Genomic DNA, 20945 nt, shown 5'->3' on the forward strand with positions numbered 1-20945 from the left:
TCTGCATTTTGCTTTGGATTTGCAAAAACTCTCCACAGTGGCCCCTGGTCTCTCTTGCTGAAGTCAGTGGGAGTTGTCCTGTTGACTTCAGCCCAAGCAGACAAAATGCTTCTGCAGTTGGAACCTGTCTGTAACTGCAGTCCCCTGTGTGTGTAGTCCCAGAAGGGACTGATCCCAGCAGCACCTCTGCTCCCTGTGCCCAGTCCTTGCTCAGTGGAGTCCCTGTCTCCAGGGTCAGCCTCAGTCCTGCAGCCCCCAGGGTTTTCTGACTGGGAAGGAACAACAGACAGTGGGATGGGTGCTGATTAAACTTCACTGCATTCGTAGAAACTGCCCAAGGAACTTGTTCAGAAGTGACTTTTTTTCCAATTACCTTCAACATGTTCTTCTATCCTCTTCAGATTTAGTCTGTGTTGTCACTAGTGGAGGCAGGGCCAGATCCAAAGCCATTTCAAAGTCACTGGAAAGGTCCCTGCTGTACAGCCTGGGTTTGGTTCCACTTTGACACCAGTTAGACCAGTTCTCACTGCCTTCAGTGGGCTGCAGATCAGTCTTGCTGTCCCTGACAGCTGAGACAATATGGGTTTAAATGTATTTACATCCATTCTGGGAGAGCCCCAAACATATGAAAGGGTTTGACTCAGATTAAGAAAACCCCCAATGCTAAAGCCAAAGGTCAAGCAGTGACCTGGAAACGTTCAGCTGAGGGTGGAACACTGGTGCTGCAAAGCAAAGGGAAGCAAAGAGAGATTTCATCTGGTTGGGAACCTGGAGTCAGAATTAATTCTGCAAACAGATGTTTCCAAGGCCAAGTTATGCATGTGTGGAAATTGAATTATAATAGGTGTTGTTTTGCTTTTTAACAGCCAATGCAGGAAGCTTTTCTGCATTGCTGACCTTCAAAACACTTTAGGAACAAGGCTCAGTTAAGTCAGGCTACCAAAATAGTGTGAGTCTGAACTTGCTGCAAATGCAGAGCTGGTGTTATTTAGGCCTAGGGGTCCTATGGCATTTTTACTTTCTTAATTACATTGTTCTGTGAGCACAAACACTGTGGACACTGGGGGTTTGATGGGTTTGTGCTTTATCTTGTTGCTTAAGGAACAGGCACACTCTGATTCAAGGTTTTGCAGAGACAGGAGCATACAAAGGTGCTCTCAAATATTAATTGTGTAGAGCCTGTGGAGGGGTGGTCTGTGGTGCCTGACCCTCAGTTAGGCCAAACAGTGAACCTCCCATTTTTGTGAAGTTTGCTGTTAACTTAATATCCTCAGGGTATCAACCCTTCTGTCCAGTTCTGCTGGAGCTGCACGGAGGGTTCAAAGTAACACACAAAGGTATTGTAACTTTGCAAATATCACTTCCTTAGAAAACAGGATTTTAAATGGTTTTATTAAAACCTTTTTTTTTTTTTTTAAATAGAATTTGGTTTTTTTTAAGCCCAGTCTTATCTAGGAGCTTCATCTGCCATCCAAAGGGAGTGGTGGACTCTGAGCTGAAAAGGTGCCCTTGCTCTAAGTATCCTGGTGTTCTTTCCTACTTAACACATAGCCTTTTCAGCACTGGTGAACAACATTTCTCCTTTCCCCTTTATTTCAGCAGGCAGAGGTGGCATTTAGCTGTCCCCAGGCCTTGTCCAGGACACCTGCTCCAGGAGTCGCTGGCCACGTCCTCTGCTCCCTCTAACAGGAGGAGAGCTTGGCTGTTGTTCTGTCTCTGCTGTTGCCACCAGATTGTGCAGCTAAAACTGTATTTTGCATTTGGAACTGGAATTAGCACAGGGTGGTAAAGTTTTGAAATGGAACAGGTTTTTGCTTCCCCCCTGGGGTCTGGGTAAGAGGTGTTGGAAGCCCCTTGTATTGCCTGGGCCAAGCACCCCCCTTTCCTCCCCTGCAGAGCTCCAGGCCACTCTTAGGACCTCATGAACAAAGCAAATGTTTTCTGGAACCTGCAGGACTTTGGTTTGGTGTTATTATTTAGGTGCAAAGTGATTCAGCAGCCAAAGCTGAGGCGGAGATGTAACAAGCTGCAGATACGGGTCTAACCACTCTCTTCTTGAGTTTACTATCTGTGTCCTCCATCTAGCAATGGACTAACTCTGAGGAAGGGCAGCAGAGCAATTGACCACTTGGTAGCTACGTAAAAGCTTAATTTAATTGTGACACTGACAAAGAAAGGGAGGAACAAGGAGGTGCAGAAAGGGCCCGGCATTGACGTGACTTGGAAGGAATATTGTAGTGGCTGCTTGTTGGCTCAGGCCTGTGGAGATACAAGATCTGCTCCTTGTTTTGGTGGTTTCTTCCTCTGTGTAATTCAGCTGGTCCCCTGAGGCACCCGAGCCTCCTTTCCCATTTTTAAAATGGAAGCAGCAGATTGCTCTACTTTCAAATAATACCGTGGTGTAATTTCAGAATAAATACCCTCAGTATTGCTGGAGTGCCAGAATTCCGAGTAGTCCAATTTCAGTGTATATACGTTTATACATATAAAGGATATAACTGTAGTTTTGCCATGGTCACATAAAGATCTGAATTCAAAGATAACTAAACACTTAAATTCAAAGATGTACAACCAGAAATCCCAGATAAACTGAGGACCTTCTCTCTTTAAAGAAAGCACAAAACAAAGCTGCTCTTCCCTCCAGAAGGTACAACCACGCTGCTGTTCAGTGGGCTTGGAAGAAGATTTGAGGAGGGGTCTGCAAACCTGGTGGACTAATTTAGGTCAGGTGTGAAGGGCTCTTTGTACACTCCTGCCCTGGGCCAGGGCTGAGTGAAGCCAGGAGAAATGTTCTCACTGTGTCACAGGCTCATTTGTTCTAGAGGTCCCAAAGGAGCCCTGTTTTCATGAGAACGGTGATTTTTACTGTCACTGACATCAGTGGTAAGACTTCACTTGAATTCAGCAGTGGCCCAGCTATAGAAGGGGGGCTGGTGGGTTTGGGTGCTGTTTCAGGTGAGGCTGTGACCATCCTTCACCTTGCCCTGGTGTGATGCTCCTGCAGGGATGGGTCACCCAAAGCTCACCTCACTAAAAAAAAGTGGTTTGTTTCCCCTAGGCTATGGATTGGCTGTCCCTGTGCAGGATAAGGGTTGTCATTCACCCCAAACTATTCCTTGAGAAAGCAGACCTGGGCTGTGTTATTTTGCAGCACATGGCCCACAGCTCAGCAATGTCCCACGTAGTGCAGTGGCAGCTTTGTTACAACCAGCACACACCTGACATGCTGCTGTTTCTCTGATAGGTTTGCAGTGTGCCACAGAATGGATTAAACCCACAGACCTGTCACAGAAAATCTTTCCATTTGGTTGCTTTCTTTCACACAATGTTCTGTGGCAGTTAACTATTTATAACTGTGTTAGTAACTAATATTAAATGATGCTTCAATTTTTACATTAATAATCACAAAGAAAATTCAAATGAGGAGTATTATCTGTATTCTGTCTCCCAGAAATAGAGATTTTTATGTATACATTGGTGCAATCAGCATGGTAATTTACAGTTGCATAGACCTTCAGCAAGTCATGCAAAATCCATGGGGTGTCTATTGATGCTGGAGTTTGAGCTGGGAATCTGATAGAGCTGACAGATGTGTGCTGTGCAAGCTCTTGTTCCTTCCCACACAGTTTCTTTGTACTCACTCATCTGTGAACTCTCATCCACAGTGCTGGTTCCTCCTCAGAGCCAGAATAGCTCCAATCCCTTCTCACATCTCGGGCTAATCTCATTCCTGATGGAGTGTGTGCTTCTCCACCAGAGAAAGTTTGATTGTTTTGGTTTTTTTAGGGTTTTTTTTGCCATGATTTACGTTATTGAAAGGGTTCCTTGCTAAACTTCTTGAATCCTGCACAGCTGTGCATAGTTAGGTGGTGTTAAGATACAATCTGCATAAAACCCATGCATTGTCTGGAAGTTATGTGATTTGCTGAAGTGTGGTACTGATGTTGTGACTTGTTTCATAGACTTTATTTGATTTTGGCGGGCTGGAAGCAAGGGCTTTGTGTCCATATGGAGGTCCAGGTGAAGTTTTATCTTTCTTTGTGTGGTTCTGGGGTGAAGCTCTGAAACAGGCAAAAAAAAAAAATGAGGTGTGCCAGCACCTCTCTGAGCTTCAGGTCCTTTCTAAGCATGTCCTGACAGCACAAGAAATTGATTTTTCTGCTTCCTAGCTGGAACCAGCAGGTAAATACAGCTGGTGGGTTGGGCTGTACACTCAGCTAATGGGAGCATTCAGAAAGCCTTTGAGGTGCAGACACCCTGCACCCCTTCCAATGGATGCAGAGTCTGGCACTCCAAAGTGCAGGGGAGACATGGGCACATCTGTCTGCTGCCCTCAGAGCTTTTACATCCCAAAACAACTTCTTAAAGGAGTTTAGGGGAGATTGAGACACAGCTCCAGGCTGTGATTTTTAGGCATACTGAAGTATTCTTAAGCAGGCCAGATTTTTTTTTTAATTATTATATTTAGCTAATTTCTATCATCTTGTCAGAATTTTAAATCTCTCTGATTACTGTTTGCTTCAGTAGCCTCCAGGTGCTTCTCTTCCTGCATGTGGAAAACCTGGCAGTTAGGAATGTTTACTGCTAATGAGTTGCCTTTTGTGAAAGCGCATTGATTTCTAGATCAACATCACGATTTTAAATGGCCTTTTGTAAACTCTGTTACAAGTAGCTGTTTGCAAAGTTCAAAGACTAAAAATTAATTAAAATCTGAGGCACTCTTCACTATGAAATATTTAGCTGTTTTCTTTCTTCTTTGTTAGGAATGTCAAATGTTTGTGCTAAGCTGGCAACTAACGGTGGCTGCAAATTAATTTGGTTATTGCTTTTTAAAGCTCTGCTAAATATTCAAATCCAGTCCCACTGTTACAATGACTGTGGTCTTTTCTGCCTTAGCATTGGTAGAAACGTGGCTGAGGGTTTGGAGCAGGGGTGAGGTGGCTGCACATTTACTGATGGCAGGGTTTGAGGACGTCTTTCTGTTGTGACACAAAACGCCACTGTTGCTTTTCCCGGGAAAGCTTTTGGCTGCATTCATGGAAGGGGTTGGATTTAGGGTGGGAGAAAGTCCTCAAAGACATGGAAGGGGCTGAGAGCCTGATCTTTCAGGGACCTTAAAGTTTTCCAAGAGCTACATTGGTTTTTTGGGGAATAAGCTGCAACCCTAAATCAGTGTTAAATGTGTGTCTGTGGCATATTTTCCTCGGCATTGTGTGGGAATTCTGGGTGGAATAGTCGAGTTCACTTCAGTTCAACAGCATCAGGTAGTCTGGAACTGCCTTTTTACCTGTCAGAAGCTCCTTTCCAGAATGTGCAAATCTCTGGCACACCTTAAAATCCCCAGTAGGATGGTCGCTTATTAAAAATGTATGGAACGGTGCAGTTTTGAAAGGAAGAAGTTCCAATATTTTTTGCTTCTGAGTGAAGGAAAATCATATATTTGCAAATGTAATTTCGTTTCTGGAAACCACATTTTAATTATTTTTTATTAAAAGAGCCTCCAGAAGCCTGTTAGGGGTCTCACTGCGGTAACCCGGGCACAGAAATGCAGTGGAGAGCATTTTGTGTCTGAAGAGCTTTCAGTTTAAACAAAGACATCTTATAATCCCACTTCTGCAGAGTGGCAGCTGAGGCTCAGAGGTGTTTAGCAAGGTTGTGCTGGGAAGTTTGCAGAGGAGCTGGGAACTGAATCCCTGACTTCCGTGTCTAGTTTCTCAGTGCACCCACAACACTGCCTTGTCTTTCAATTAATGCTTTGAAATCAGGTGTTTCTGGATGTGTGGACATCCTGTGAAGGTGCTGCTCACCTGCTCCGGCTCCTGAACAAAAACATTCAGTGCCAAATACTCTTCCTGATGGCATTTTCTACTCCTTTTGTCGCAGTGTGAAACAAATGCAAAAAAGCCACTGGCCTCTCCAGACAGCCATAACAACAAAAAAATGAGAACAAAGCTTCATTTTTTATCCTTGCTGAAATGTTTATTTGAAAGCAGCACAGCAAGGTGGAATAGTTTGATTTGATTAGCAAGTCTAAATGTATTAGCAGCAAGACAGAAACTATATTACAATTAGTGATAATTAGTTGCACTGATTACTTCAGACTGCAATACAGTTTGACAGATGTTTTTCTGTGGTGTGGTGTTGAAATAGGAGGGTACCTTACGCTTCTAGTGGTTCCTGGCTTTCCTTCTCGTGGTGTCTTCACCTTGTCATTGTTTCCTGATGAAATCTCCTCTGTGGCTGCTGCAGTTTTTGGCCTCTCTTTCTCCACGGGAATGGTCCCAGCCCAGCCCATATCCCAGCTCCTGCCTGTCAGCCCTGTCCTTAAAGTCTGATCCAAACCCCACTGAACAGCACAAGAGCTGCTCCTTGGGCTGCAGAAGACTTTGGATGAGGTGCCCTCCCTGAGGGAGGAATGTGCCTTCCTGCCTGGTCAGCCCTTGGTGGTGTCAGGATTCGTAGCAAAAGAGGCTCCTTGGGGTCAGATTAGGGAGAGTGGAACCCTCTGTGGGACAATATCCCAAGGGAGGAAATTCCTTCTTCACCTGATTCCCTCCTGCCTACCTGTGGCAGGGAAACCTGGAAAGCCACTTGCTGTTGTTGGACTGAGGAGGGAGCAAGGAGGAGATTGGGTGTTCTGGAGCTGTTCCTGTGCCTACAAACCACCTCAGCTGCACTGCCCTGTTAGCCACGAGGTCCCGAAACATTCCTTGGAGTTACAGGCGCCACTCCAAGGAGAATCCCTTCTCAGACTGGGTGTCCTTTTTATAGCTCTGTCAGACACTGACTGTGAGTCCTGTGACACAACCATATTCTCTAATTTCCAGGAACTGTGTGGAGCTCACCTGGCTGGCTCAACCTCGTGGTCATAAACACATTAGGCTCTGACAATCATCCCGTTCCTTAGGAGTAAACTGATACAATTTCGGATGCCTTGCTTTTGGTGCATGAGGAATAATCCCATTATCAGTCATCCAGAATAAAGTGCATTATGGTGTGTATTAATACAGACCTATGCACTGTCTGTGAGCTGTTTGGGGACAGATAAGCCAGAAATATGAATTTGTACAAGCCAAATGTCTCCAGGTCTCTCCTCAGCCTACACCTCATGTTACTGAGCACGTGTTTTGCTTGTTGTTTCAAAACAGTGGTTTACAGACTCTACAAAGTGCTTCTATCAGCTGGCAGACATGATAGGTCACAGAAAAAGGGATCATTTAAATGTGTGACACAGTTACTTGTTAGCACAGCAGCAAAAGCCAGAGGTTAAACATCTGGGATTGCCCACGGAAAACATCTGAAGATTGCTGGACAGCCAGCTCTGTCAGAAGGGTATTGGTTGCTAATACTGCATGACTTCATGGCTATCAGCTCTTTTAGAAATGCACATGTATTTACAGCTGGTTGAAGTTACGAGGCAAATTTCAAATAGAAAAAAATAAGAAGTGTGCTCTGTCTTGCAGTTCTAGAGATGAGATGTTTATGTCCTTTGCCAGTAAGGCTGTATTTCTGGGTGTTTCCTTTGGCAGATCACCTATCCCTAGTCACTGCTGTGATAACAGTGAACATTGGGAGGGTTTTCCTGTGTTGTGATGTCCTGGGGATCACTCTGTGTGACCTGTACCTTGGACAGTTCTCCTGTTGTTACCGTGGGCTGTAAAATCAGGGTAACTGTATGGCAAGTAGGGAAGGACCAGCTACCCTATGCCATGAAGAAATGTTAGGAGACATTTCTTTGGTTTGTTTTGGTTTTTCTCTGTGGGATCCTGCCCTTGTGCAAAGCTCTGAGTGCCCTGGGTTGGTGCTTGGCTGTGGGGGATTTCCCAGGGGAGCTCAGCACCCTGCAGGATGAGGCCGCAGGGAACTGCAGCAAGAGCAGCTCAGTTCCGGGGGAAAACAATCCCAGAGGTGGGGGCAGGTACACAAAATGTGAGATAAATACATTTGAGGAGTGCATAAGGGACAGGGAGGGGGACTGTGCAGAAGGTGCTTCCCACAAGTCACCCTTCCCAGCCTGGAGCCCTCCTTTGGGGTTACAAAGTTGTCCCACTTTTTTCTTTCCCACTTCCTTTATTAAAAAGACTTTGCTTTTACATTTCCCTCTCTTCCTTGGCTCTCCAAGCAATTAATAAGCACAAATTGATACCAAACTCCCCAAGCCCTTGCTGTAGATAAGTCTTGTCCCCCTCTCCTGTGCTCACAGGTAGGTGAGATAAGGGTGAGACTGGAGTGATGTGACAAAGGTCACGCTGAGAGTTTGTAGCAGAGGTGAGATCTCCTTACTTGTATGCACACCTACAGAGGCATTTTGCTGTTAATAGCCCCTTGCAATCAAAAGCTTATGGATATGTTTATGGATCTGGACCTTATTCCAAACAGCTGCACTGTCTTTGTGGGATCTACCTAGTCAGCAGAAGAGGCTACACTGAAATAATTATGCCCATGTGGCTGTGCAGCTGTAGCAAGCAGGAACTGCACAGTATCTCTTTAAATAGTATATGAGCTCTCCTGCATGTTCCCAGTGCAAACAGAATACTCTTCTTACAGGCTTATAGGGAGCTGCTTGGCATAATGAGTGGGAAGCCAACTGGGAATGCATGGTTTCCTTGAACATCTGTATGTAAACTACAGTGTCAGGACAGCAGTCCACAGGAAACTTCCTTTACTGCAGTTGTAGCAGGTGGCATATTTATTGGTCAGCTGAAACAGGAAGCTTAAGTGAAGGAAAAAAAGGGTAGGTGATGTATAAATCATGTTACGAGATGCTTCGAATATGGAAAAATTGGATTGGCAGAATTAAAGGTAACTGAAAATGAGGCATTAGAAGAGACATAAGGTAACCTTCTGGCTGTCGTGCTCTATCTGTCTTGATTTTGGCAGGGCACCTGCATAGGCCATTAAACTGATTGTCTCAGGATATATGCTTGGGATGGAGTAAACTACCTGATATTAATTTAAGAAAAGGTGATAATGGTACCACGCTGACAGTGTACATTTATAGTGATCAACGCTGGCAACTGTTTCTTTGAGAGCCATGAGGCCCAAGAGCATGAATTTTCATTAATGAAAAAGAAAAATTAGAGACGTGCCTAAAAATGGAATTAGGACAGCTTTTTTACCAAGCTATTAAAAACTGTGCTTTTAAAAACCATTCCTTGGCTTCTTGCACTGATCAGAACGTTGCATGGAGGGCCTGTTGTGACCTGCTGTACTCGTTGCAGAGCTGGCAGAAAGCCTGGAGGAACCAAGTCAGCCCAGAGCCCAACTTCACAACTACATCTTTTCTTAGTTACTTGGCCAAATGACAGTCCCTCTAGCACTCAGGATGGCATCTTAACAGTCAGAGTCTGAAGTTGGATTGGACTTTGTAGCTTGATAATGTGTATTAATGTCTGTGTATACATATATGTATATATATGCATGTAATCCCAGCATGAGCACAGAGCTTTAGCATCCCTACAGATTTTTAAGTCTTTGAGTATGACTTACAGAACATCCTTAAAATAGAGGCCTCAACTGAGTTATTTTAAAATATGTAATTTTAAATTATAAGTGCTTTATTCCGCATCCCCAGTGATGCTTCTAAGAGTCTTTTGCCAAGAGGAAGTAAATGGATACGAGCATAACAACCCCAGATAGATGGTGGCTGAGACAGCTAATCAAAAGCAAAACTCTGAACCCATCTAGACACAAGCTGCTGTCGAATGTACAGAGAAGCTCACTTTAAAAAAATTAAAAAAATTTCCCTTTGCTGCTGTAGTTCAGTTGTAACAGTCAGTCACCATTTGTAGCCATAATAGGTAAAGTAATTTCACTGTTTTTTGAAGCTGGTAATGTTTCTTTAACTACAGCATTACAGGTCACACTGTCTTTTATATAGCTGGTCACCCTCAATAAATCTGCTTGGAAAAATCATGTGGCAGTTGTGGAATATATGACAAGTGTCTTATTAGATCTAATCTTTATATAAAACACACTTAGTGGTGTTCACTATATAATACTTGCCCTGTTGAATTGCAATTACTGTCACAGTTAGGAAATGCTGATTTAAAGTGCCCTTCTAGGTGGAGTGGAGCAGTGCCTGTATTTAAAAGAGCCATTTTTCTTTCCCTTGTACTCTGTGGTGTTGTTTGACAGCCAGTGTCCTGTGTTAGGTCACTCTGGGTGATATCCCAGACTGGATGGCCATGGATGGGAGGTGTTACAGTCAGGTGTGTTACATGTGCAGCTGTGTGAGGACACTGAGTGGAGCTTGGAGTCAATGCAGGTTTGTGTGTCCGCTTGCAAATGGAAAAACCCCTGGAAGTGCCTGACCTGGCCTCTTGGAGCAGATACCTGCTGCTGTTCGTGGATAGGGAATATTGCAGAATTTTTAGATCTAGTTGCTGCTGTGCTCAAGATTATGTGCCAAAATGAATTGGAAATAGTGCAGTTGTGTTTCAACACTGTGAGAATCCAGCTGTACACCTCAAACGTTTGCCTATGTGAAACCACTAGCAAAATATATCTGTGTTTTTATGTGTTGCACTGCAGCAGTTCCTTTCTGGAAGTCGTGCGCTGGAAACTTCTGCAAATTCCCTGTCCTTTTGTAGGACAGCAGATCTGCTGGCTTGCTTTCCTAGTACAATGTAGCCACATAAAGCATCACTGGCTCCAATTTCCTCCTGAACCTCTTTAGCTTTAATCTCGCAGCCTCCTGCCCTCTCTCGCACTGTTTCCCAGTTATCAGGCGAGAGCAGGGGGTCACCAGGCTTTTCAGGACTTGATTAGTGCCATTGTTATGAATAATTTAGTTTGTTTGGTACCAGCACAAGTGATCCAAGTAGCAATTTGAAAAATCTGATTTCGGATTTAACATCACTGAAAAAAAAAATTAATTAGTGCCGCTGTTGAGGGCTCTTAACTTTGTCCGTTCGTATTGATGAATTTAGTGCCAGTGAAAGGCAAGAGAGAAACAACCCATGACAACAAGTGCTTCTGTGGCAGAGCCCATACTCTGTTACAGACACCCTGGGATCACACACTCCTTGTTGGAGTCCAGCTCTCTCACTGGATGCCCTTTTCCTTCTGGAGAGCGACTTGCAGAAAACGGGAGCTGCAGTGACGTGCTGCTGTGGGTAACAAGAGGTGTTCCACAGGTGATCATGTGCCCAGGATAGAGATTTTTGTGATCCTACCATGCATTGATTTACAAAACATTCAGCTTCCCTCGTTCTTTAAGAAATTGAAACTGCAGCAATCCACCTCATTTGTGAGCAGAGCTGGGTTAATGACAGTGGTCAGGTTTGCCTCTGGTGCGAGTCAGTGTGTTTAACTTTGACATCACTTTGACACAAACTGTTGCAATACTTCAGCATTTGAACAGAGGCACAAGACCTCTGCCTGTTTGGGACAGTTCTGCACAGCTTTTGGGAGAAAGAGGGGTCACTGCAGCCATCCTCCAAGGGTCCTTGCAGAGGAATGGGACAAGAATGAGGTCCTTCCCACTTGATAGAGCCCCAGGCATGTTGGAGTTTCAACTCGGATTCTGTTGAGTGAAGCAGCCACGAGACCATTCCTGGCTTTGTGGTGGGGCTCCCTGTTTGCTGTGCCCCTCTTTAATCTGTTGTCTGCCACGCTGGCAGCTGCTGGGGAGCCCTCTGTCGTGGCTGCTGTTGGTCAGACAGTCTGCACAGAGCACACCCAGCAGTGCCAGGCTCCGTCCCTGTCAGCACTATGCAAATCCTCGGCAGGGATGTTAATGCCAGTTTGGTTTTTATAGCCTGGTGACAGCAACAGCCCTCAATATTAAACACAAATATACGTACACAGCTCGGCAATGATTACTCTAGATGTTCAGCTAGTCATAATATTTGCACTTGGCATGATAAGGAGCTTTGAATGATAATAGCACTATAGTGGCAGCTTGTTAAAGTGACAGTAACCCCGGTGTCCTTATGGAGTGGTGCAGCAGTGCCTGTGTCCCTCCAGCTTCCCCAGGCTGCCCCTCTCCACTGGCCTCTGTGATGTGTAGAAAGTACTCCAGCTCAGCTTGAAGATCCTACTTGAGGCCCTCTAAACTTCTTTCAGAGTTTCATCTGCTCTGAGGCAGCGCTGACACTTGAGGGTGAGTGTAGTCATGGGGGATCCTTCCCTATGTAACTCTTGTTTCATGACAACAATCCAGTCCTGAGGCAGGGTAATCGAGTCCCAACAGATGCTGCTCTTATTTACTGGCAACAGAGAGGCTCACAGCCCCCATCCAGCTTCTCTGAAGGGTACCAGTGCCAAGGGGAGCGAGGAAGAGCCATGTCATGAAAGCACGTTGGGTTTTGTCTTTTGGTTTTGGCTAAAGCGATAACGTGTCAGAGGAGTAACCATCCCAAACCCTGTTCTCTTTCCAACGTGCAACCATGCAGACTGGCTTTTGTTTGGAGAATTCCTGGTACTCCACACCACAGCTGTGTCAGTAAGACCCAGGATACTTCTCCTGCTGCTAAGTGGGTAGAGAGCAGCTGCCAGAATTTGCTGGCAGGGTCAGTGCTTGGGTGCCAGTGCACCCATGGGTGTCAGTCGGTGAAACCCAAGCCAGCAATGCCCCGCTTCCCAAAGTCCCACTCACCCTAGGCATGGGCTGGGCAGAGTTCTCCTGGTTTTCCAGGATAACTGTCAGCTTCCAGAACTTTGAACATAAACCTGCTCGTGTGCCTCATCTCGTTAGAGCGGATACTTGAGGGTTTATAAAACTCTTTTATACACCCAAAGTAAAGATGCAGTGGGTAAGCCCCTGTTGTTGTGTATAGATTTTCCCTCATCTCTCTCCTTGCTTGGCAGTCTGTGCAAGCCTGGCAGCTTTCTGTTGTGTGTAAGAAGTGCCCACAGAAAGAGCCAGGTGAGGTTTAACCAGAGGTCTGTCTTGCCAAAGCTTCAGCTTCCAGTCCTGACCAGTAATGATTGTGTAGAGAGCGCTCTAAATTCTAAAAAGAACTTCAATGTATGCCTGGAAACATGTAAATAACAACTAAATACTGAAAATAGATATTTGTGTAAGTGTGTGGAAGACTGGTAGCTGAATACTCTGGGGTTATTTAAAAGAATAATAATAAAAAACAAGGTATCTTTTTACGTCCAAGAGACTTCTCTGGTAAATAGCAGGCACTTTTGAAATAGTCTTTAGTCCGGCCCATCTTCAGGAAAGCTCTTCCCAGGCATTACTGGAGCCCCCTGGAGCAACCAGGCCATTTGCCAGGGATTGTCCCAGCCCTGTCCCCTGTGCCACAGCCGCCTCCCTGGTGCTGCTAAGGACAGGAGGGATGCAGGAATCACTGACTGCGGCCAGAACAAACACTAATGAAACAAATCTAGTGATTTCAAATGGGTTTCTCGTTAAAGCTGATGTTCTACAAGTAAGAATCACATTTGGAGCAGGCTGTATTGGCAGATAATGTGCCTTTAATGCCACTTTATGCCTTTGCCTTCTTTTCATTGTGAATAACTGAGATTAGAGCCCATTATTTGCCCAGGAAGCCCACAAAAGTCCCTAACTAAATGTAGTTACCTGAGTGTCCTCGTCCAGGAGACAGGAGTTACTTCTTTGAAGCCATTTTGTTGAACACTTAATGTGTATTTTAATTCCAGTTCTTATGTGTTTAATATGCAGTGCTGCAGTTTCCATATATATATATTATATGTGTGCTTCTTTTAAAAGATTGGAACAGCTCTTTTTTAAATTGAGTTTCAATTTTGTTTTACTTTTGCAAAATTAATGGGCACTAGACAATTCATTTATGTTAAAAAAGAATGCGTGAGAGGTTTGGACAATGTGACAAAAGACAGAATATTCTGATTTGAGACTATCATTTGCATAAGTTTGTTGTGAAATTTGAAAAACATGGAGCAGTTGAACTCTGAGCCAGGAGATATTTCTTTTTCTAGAGAAAATTGAAATGAGACACTGACAAGATATTTCATGGTCCTTTTCTATCCTGAGTGCATGTGTACAGCTACTTAACTAATGCTAAAGGTTGTGGGTGTCTTTGAAATGCCACACAGTTCAGTGTGTTCATGCAGATTAATTATGTTTGTGTTTTGCAGTTCGGGTTCGTATTTGCTGTAACCTTGTGCATATTTCGAAATCACTAAAACATTTCAGGGTGGCTGTAATGATCCCAGAAATAGCTATTATGCATGCACAGAAGTAGAGTTAAAAGATTAAAGTTTGCAAGTGCCATCAAGCATGTTTTAATAGGAATTGCAACATTTAGCCACGTGGATGTTCTTAACTCTGTGTTCAAGCAATGTCTGGCCTTACCCAAACGATTGTGATTACCACAGTGTCCTGTTTGTAGCAGCAGTTTTGATTGCCCTGGCTTGTTTTAAAACACAGGAGGGCTTTTGTCCTCTCTTGTTTTTATATTTGTGCTGTCAGTTCAGGACAGAGCAAGGGTGACCTGTTTTTCTGTCCTGCTAAAATGTACAGGAGAGGTGCTACAGCATCGGTTGTGGCATTTTAACACAAATATTGGGAGCATAAAATCAGTACTTTCTTGTTGTTACTTCATGAGTGTTGTGGCAATTCCTGTGGATGTCAGTCGCAGTTCAAGTTTCTTTCCCCTGCTTTTTACAGAAACACGGAACAGAAAGGTCACACCCAGTCCCGAGATCTCACAGTCTGAGTTACCTGAGTTTATAATCAAAATTAGCACACAGGGTTATTATGATCTGAAGTAACACAGTGAGGTACTTCTGTAATGAACTGACTTCCAGACAAGTGCGATCATGTATTTTTTTGTGAATAATAAAATGAATTTTAAATTAAGAAAAACAAACCTTGTTGTTGGCAGTTCTGGAGTCTGTTGCCAAGGAGCAGTAGCTTGTCATGAAAGCCCTGGCTGGTTGGTTGTGCTGTGTGACTTTTTGCCAGGCTGTCTCTCCTCTGGGCAGTTTGCAGTCAGTGTGTGCTGCACCAAGCTCTGCCTGGGTAAGCTTAGCTGAAAACACCATGTTTTAAGCAAAGTTGTCCTGACTGCAATGTTCTTTAATACCTTTCCTGAATAATGAGTAGCAGTTTAAAAGAGGTACTGTGCTGGATGGGCAGGATTCAAAGCCTGGGGAATCCTATTGGTTCCATGGGTCAAGAAAAACTGGGATCAACTAGGAAACTGCGTAGAAGCATCCCTGTTTTCCAGAGACCACAAATCCCAAGATTCCTTGAAGGTTTGTATGTCTCTGTTTACCAGCTTTTGGTAACTCCTGCCATCAGTGTGTGGTCAGCCCGGTGAGAGCAGCCTGGAATGACTGCAGCCCCTTTCCCAGCCCGGTGAGAGCAGCCTGGAATGACTGCAGCCCCTTTCCCAGCCCGGTGAGAGCAGCCTGGAATGACTGCAGCCCCTTTCCCAGCACGCAGGAGCCACGGGAGGTTTTCAGTGCTGTGTTGTTGTGTGTGTGCAAAAGGAGGGACCTCGTGTTCCTGAAGCAGTTGCTGCTTTGGGGGGGAAGCAAGGGAGAGAGATGTGGAAATTGTACCGGCAGGTTGGGCTTAATGAGCCTTTGGATGGGGATGGTTGTGGACAGGTGATGAGGAATCGGTGTAGTGGGTTGAAATTCCTGTGTAAGGAAGAAAAAAAAGGCAGGATATTGTGATTTCTGTGCCTCTGGAGTTATGGTCCCACTTCTGTGGGCTCAGGCACAGCTCCCCAGCCCCTCTGTGTCCCAGCAGCACCAGGGTGGCACAGTGGTGGCACAGGGATGGCCTCATTTGGGCAGTGCCCTTCATAACATGCTTTAACTCTTGGTCAGCCCTGGAGTGCTCAGACAGCTCGACCAGAGGATTGTTGTAGGTCACTTCCAGCTGGAAATACAATGTTCTATTCTATTCTGTAGGTGTTGTTGAATGACCCCTTATTCTGTTAGAGTGACAGAAGATGCTGGTTTCCACACACCATTACTAGAGGGGCCAGGCTCAAATTCTGTGAGCAAAGCTCGTGTTTATCTTTGGCTTAAGCTCTAGAAAATGTGGAGGTAAATGTGCGTTGTATGTACATGAAAGGCAGGGCTCTCAAGTGGCCCTTGTGGTTGAAAGAATACCACAAACAAAACACTGTGGAGTCCAACATCGTGTCCAGCTTCCAATATTGTGTTCAACTTCCAGTTCCTCATCACTAACTGTGGGCAGATCATTCCCTGTCTCTGGCCCTGATGCTGAGGAGAGTCAAGCTCTGCTTTAATGTCGTAGTTACTGTGCAAATGCTTTGAGACTCTTGCACAGAAAAGGCTTCCACCTTTTCCCTTTAGGTATGGGAGATGCCCAGTGTGCCACAATTTTTTGTGGGTGCACTTTTTGTGTAGGTAACAGAAGCAAGGCAGTGAGTGCCATCTCTTAGACCCAAAAAGATAAATTAATGACGAACAACATGTTATGACCAAGAACTCTAACTGCACCCACTGAAATCTATTGATTGAAAGGGGAGCAAGATCAGAGCACTTATGCTTTTATTAATGATACTGACAGTTTAGTATGAGTGGAGAATGGCTTGTAATTAGGTTTGGAACCATTATTGATTATTGTCATTTTCACTATTGATTATCTTACCACTTGGAAAAAAAAATAGTGAGGAGCCTCCTTGGGAATGGAGAGCGGGGCCTTTCTGCTCCTGCAGGGAGGAGTGAGCTGCTGCTGGGATCCAACGGAGCCCTGTCAGCCGTGTGGGCTGGGCTTGGAGCTCAGTGATGCTGGCGGTGCTCCCCTCCTCCTGCACAGCACCTGAGCTCATTGGCTGCCGTCCCACAAAGGGTACACCCATTCCTTGTCTGAACTGCCTCCCAGGATAAATTCCTGAAGGAGATGGGGAGCCGAATCCCTGTGTTTTCAGATGGAGAGCCGAGATTAATGGTAGTTATTTGTCAGCTGGTAACCTCTGAAAAGAAAACATATTTGTCACCCACCCCTGCAATCAATGTTGTATAAAAGCCACGCGTATAATGGCTCGGAACAAATGAGAATATCCATGATATGAGCTGAGAGAACCGAGATGCAAACCACACAAAACTCCTTGGCAAAGTCTCTGTGATCCAGCTGATGCCTCCAACAATCACCCCCAGTCTGTCAGGACAGGCACTACACTGACTTTAACCATCTGCAGGGCCGCTCCATCCCCCAGGGCAGCAGTGCTGACCCCCCAGCACATTCCTGAGGTGGAGGCTGTACAAAACCAGGCTGGAGCGAAGCAAAGGTGTGCTTGGGGAATAGCAGCAGTGCCCGAGCGGCTGTCCCGCTGTGGGACACGGCTGGTGGAGGAATGGTGTGGATGGCTCTGGTGGAGGAATGGTGTGGATGGCTCTGGTGAAGGAATGGTGTGGATGGCTCTGGTGGAGGAATGGTGTGGATGGCTCTGGTGAAGGAATGGTGTGGATGGCTCTGGTGAAGGAATGGTGTGGATGGCTCTGGTGAAGGAATGGTGTGGATGGCTCTGGTGAAGGAATGGTGTGGATGGCTCTGGTGGAGGAATGGTGTGGATGGCTCTGGTGAAGGAATGGTGTGGATGGCTCGTTCTGGAGGAGCAGCAAACCCCCATCAGCTGCCGGGAGAGCAGAGCCTTTGGATTGCAGAGAGGTTTAGAGGGCATTCCAGTGCCTGGGCAGGATTGTTCCTTCCTCTCCTGCATTCAAAACAAAACAATAAGATTTCTGGAGAAGAAAAGGATTCCTTAAATGCCTTGGATTTTTTCTGAGCCTTTTGCAGCCAGGGCATTTTGCTGCCCGAGTATTGAATTGTTGCCTAATGGAAGTTTCTTTGAACCCCAGAAGATAAAGTGTTTCCAGTGAATAACGAGAGACAAAAGTATGCTACATTTTCCCCTTGGTCAACTTCTGCTAGATCTTAAGGTTTTGTTTTTTCCACCATTTCTGTTTTGATTAGTATGGAATGTCTCATTCCACAGCGGATTTTTTTTTTTTTTTGAAGAACAAAGACCCCCTTTGACCTGGATTTGGATGCATCTGTGACAGCCTACTTCACTGGCTGCCAGCTGAGCATGGTGCATTTAATTGATGAAATAATAATGATGAACCGTGCCTGAACTTGCTTTGACGACCACTTGAAGCAGAAGCCGTAGTAAATCAGGCCAGTGCAGCAGCACCCCAGTGGTCACAGTCCATCCTCGGGCTCGGTGCACGGGAGACACCAACTTCCCAAGCACACCCCTGCTTCATTCCCAGCTAAGACTCGCCTCTCCTCCCGCTAATTCACAGCCAAGTGAAAAGAATCTGTAACTCTTTAAAAAAAAAAAAAAAAGAGCAGCATTTTTATGCGTCCACTTAACTGCCCACTGCATTAAGCTGATTAAATCCGAGTTTTCCCTTTCTAAGCTGTCTCAGTGTAGAGACAGGCTGGGGTGGAACTGCTAAATAGATACAACAGCAGAACAATATATCTGCCTTAGCAGCAGTTCTTCAGTCTGATTACTGCTGTGTGTTCCCTGGAAGAGCCTGAGCCTGCATATCATTAGCTCCCAAACTGGAATTGCCATTGATAATTCAGGCTCCAGCCCTGAAATTTTTACACAGGGAAGAAACAAAAGTCTCAGCAAACTTTGTATCAGGACTCAGCCTTTTTGTGTAGGTTTGTAAAGATTAGTGGAAGGTACCAATGGTTTGTTGTTGTAGTGCTTTAATGAGGGGAATAGATTTGGAGGGGGTTTTGTACGGCTTAATTAACATTAGCCATTGCTTTAATGTTGTGAAAGGGGACTTTAAGAAGATAAATACTTTGCCTATAAAGTCCCCCTAGGTGTCCTTTGCCTTGAAAATTGGGCTTTTGTTTTCAGGACCAGCGTGGAAAGAATAAGTACAGGATGTGGAAGGAGAAGTGGTTTTCTTAGACCTTTGTTAGAACTTCAGGCTGTTTGTCTTTTGTTTTTTGTTCCCCTGCTCCCCCCCGGGGTGCTCAGACATGCCAAAATGCATCAATTAACCACAGCAAAGAGATCAAAGCAGTTCTTTTTGCAAAAAAGAATATTTATGCTCAAATATTGCCTTTTAGAGCATGGGAGCCTGAAAGTTTCTTTTTAAATTACTACAATGTCTTTTTTTTTTTTTCTTTTGAGAGGATACCTAAACTCACATACTGATGGTAATTAAATGAGCAAATGAAGTTCAAGAAAAGGTGGCTTTTTCACTGTGGACATTCCCATTATCTTCAGCAAGAAGTCACATATGGCCCTTGGCTGCATCGTTGACAACAGTAATTCCACCCATGCAAACCAAGTGCTAGGGGAGAGAAGTCAGGTCTTAGAATTCCTTCTTGAGCTGTAGAAATCCTCAGAAATGGGCGTGAGTGTCTCACTGTGGGTAGATATTACTCAAATTCTTTCGAAGAGAACAAATGTTTAGAGTCAAGGCTTTTCTCGCCCTTTTTCTTGTCTCTGGATCGTACTAATCTGGAACTGAAATGTCCCTGACAAGGCACTGACAAGGCACTGACATGTCTTCACGTGGCTTTAGTGCCATGCTCCACTGTCCAGCAGCATTATGACAACATGTGTCTAACTGGACACTGATCTGGCAGGGCTTGAACTGAGCAGAACAGCAAATGGTAGGAACAGCGAATATTATTGACTAAAAATCGATTTCTTATTGGCCTTGTTATCCTGGACAGTGTATTAGGATGGATGAGGCATTCCCCATACCCACACAGCCTTCAGCTAATAGCCTTTCTTTGGAAAATGTAGTCTTATGGTACAAAGGAATACTCGTGTTACTCCATTGCTTTTAGTTTGCTGCAGATCCTGTAAAAATGCCAACAGCACCCTGATGGGAACTGAGTCCCAGCTTGCCCCTCACACAAACCCTCCAGCCTGAGCCACCTGCCAAGACACCCCTTAGCAGAGCACCTTCCTGGTTTATTATTCCCCACTCAGCACTGGGGTTCTCTTTGGAGATCCTGCCTCCAGTCTGGCTGATTTTCTGTCAAGCTCAGGAGCTGTGAGAGGAATGTAGGTCACTTTGACACTCCGCCTCTCCCTGGCTTTCAGGCTCTGGTGCAAGTTCAAGCAGCCTGCAGGCCACTGTCCCAGCCGGAAATGGAAAAGGGCACAGCATAAGGATGATAAAAACAGCCAGCCTCTGCCTTGCTGAGTGTATGTATGAGCTGCAACGGTGAGGAAGTGCCTTTTTCAAAGCACAAAATAAATTAATATTAGATGTAAATATTACAGGATTGGTAACACTCCCCGTGTCTCCAGCTCTGAGCAGTCTGGTTTTAAATCAGCTGAAAGAGAAGAGTCAGATTTGGAAAAAGAGAGAGTTTGGAAGGGAAGGGCTGGGAGAGCATTGCCAATGGCTTTGGAATGGAGTTAACCTTCAGCTCCCATAAAAAAAGGTGGGATAGATGGGAAGGTGATAGGGGAGCAGAGGTAACAGGATGGTGTTTATACCTGCAAGGTATAAACAGGCTCACTGCAGAGGATCCTGGTGCTAAAGGAGGTTCATGTCTCACCTTTTGATGGCATGAAATTGTCTGCCTGGAACTGAGAACCCTAAAAAGCTAGTTTTTGAAGTTTCTGTTTAGTGTTCACGCTATATTGCTGAGTAGTGGAGAATTATGGAAAGCAACAAAATGTCTTTAAACCCCTTCCATGGTACCTGAAGGGATTACTCCCTGCTCCCCTTCACATTAAGCAGGGAGTGCCTCTCCAGTGAGCAGACAGGCTCCTAAAAATGTACCTCCTGTCTTAAAAATGCCAGAGGGATGACAAAAGTACAGTGAAGCAGATAGAAAAAGTTTAGTCAGATTGAGATAACAAAGGAGAGGGAAGGGGGGGGGGAAGAAAAGAAAAGCTCCTACTAAAATTGTACCTTAAATGTGAAGAAATGGTGCTTATATGAAGTGACAAGGAGCTAGTTAATGGGATCCATATCCACAAGTTACAATAATGCAGTTTTTAAATTGAGTTTTTGTGGCAGACCGG

At 44.9% G+C, this 20945-nt stretch overlaps 1 protein-coding gene and 1 long non-coding RNA gene across 3 annotated transcripts in view; one reads left to right on the forward strand and one right to left on the reverse strand.

The window, feature by feature from the left end:
- The window catches only part of PHF21B (PHD finger protein 21B), a 146765-nt gene that overhangs the window by 19194 nt on the left and 106626 nt on the right, over nucleotides 1–20945 (forward strand). The window lies entirely within an intron of this gene.
- On the reverse strand, nucleotides 2456–15099 carry LOC135413943 (uncharacterized). Its single transcript, XR_010430512.1, has 2 exons — nucleotides 14809–15099; nucleotides 2456–4061 (listed from the first exon to the last, which is right to left on the reverse strand). It is a non-coding gene; the product is annotated as an uncharacterized LOC135413943 (long non-coding RNA).

Source organism: Pseudopipra pipra, chromosome 5, assembly GCF_036250125.1.
Source record: "Pseudopipra pipra isolate bDixPip1 chromosome 5, bDixPip1.hap1, whole genome shotgun sequence".
In the NCBI taxonomy this organism is placed as follows: domain Eukaryota; kingdom Metazoa; phylum Chordata; class Aves; order Passeriformes; family Pipridae; genus Pseudopipra; species Pseudopipra pipra.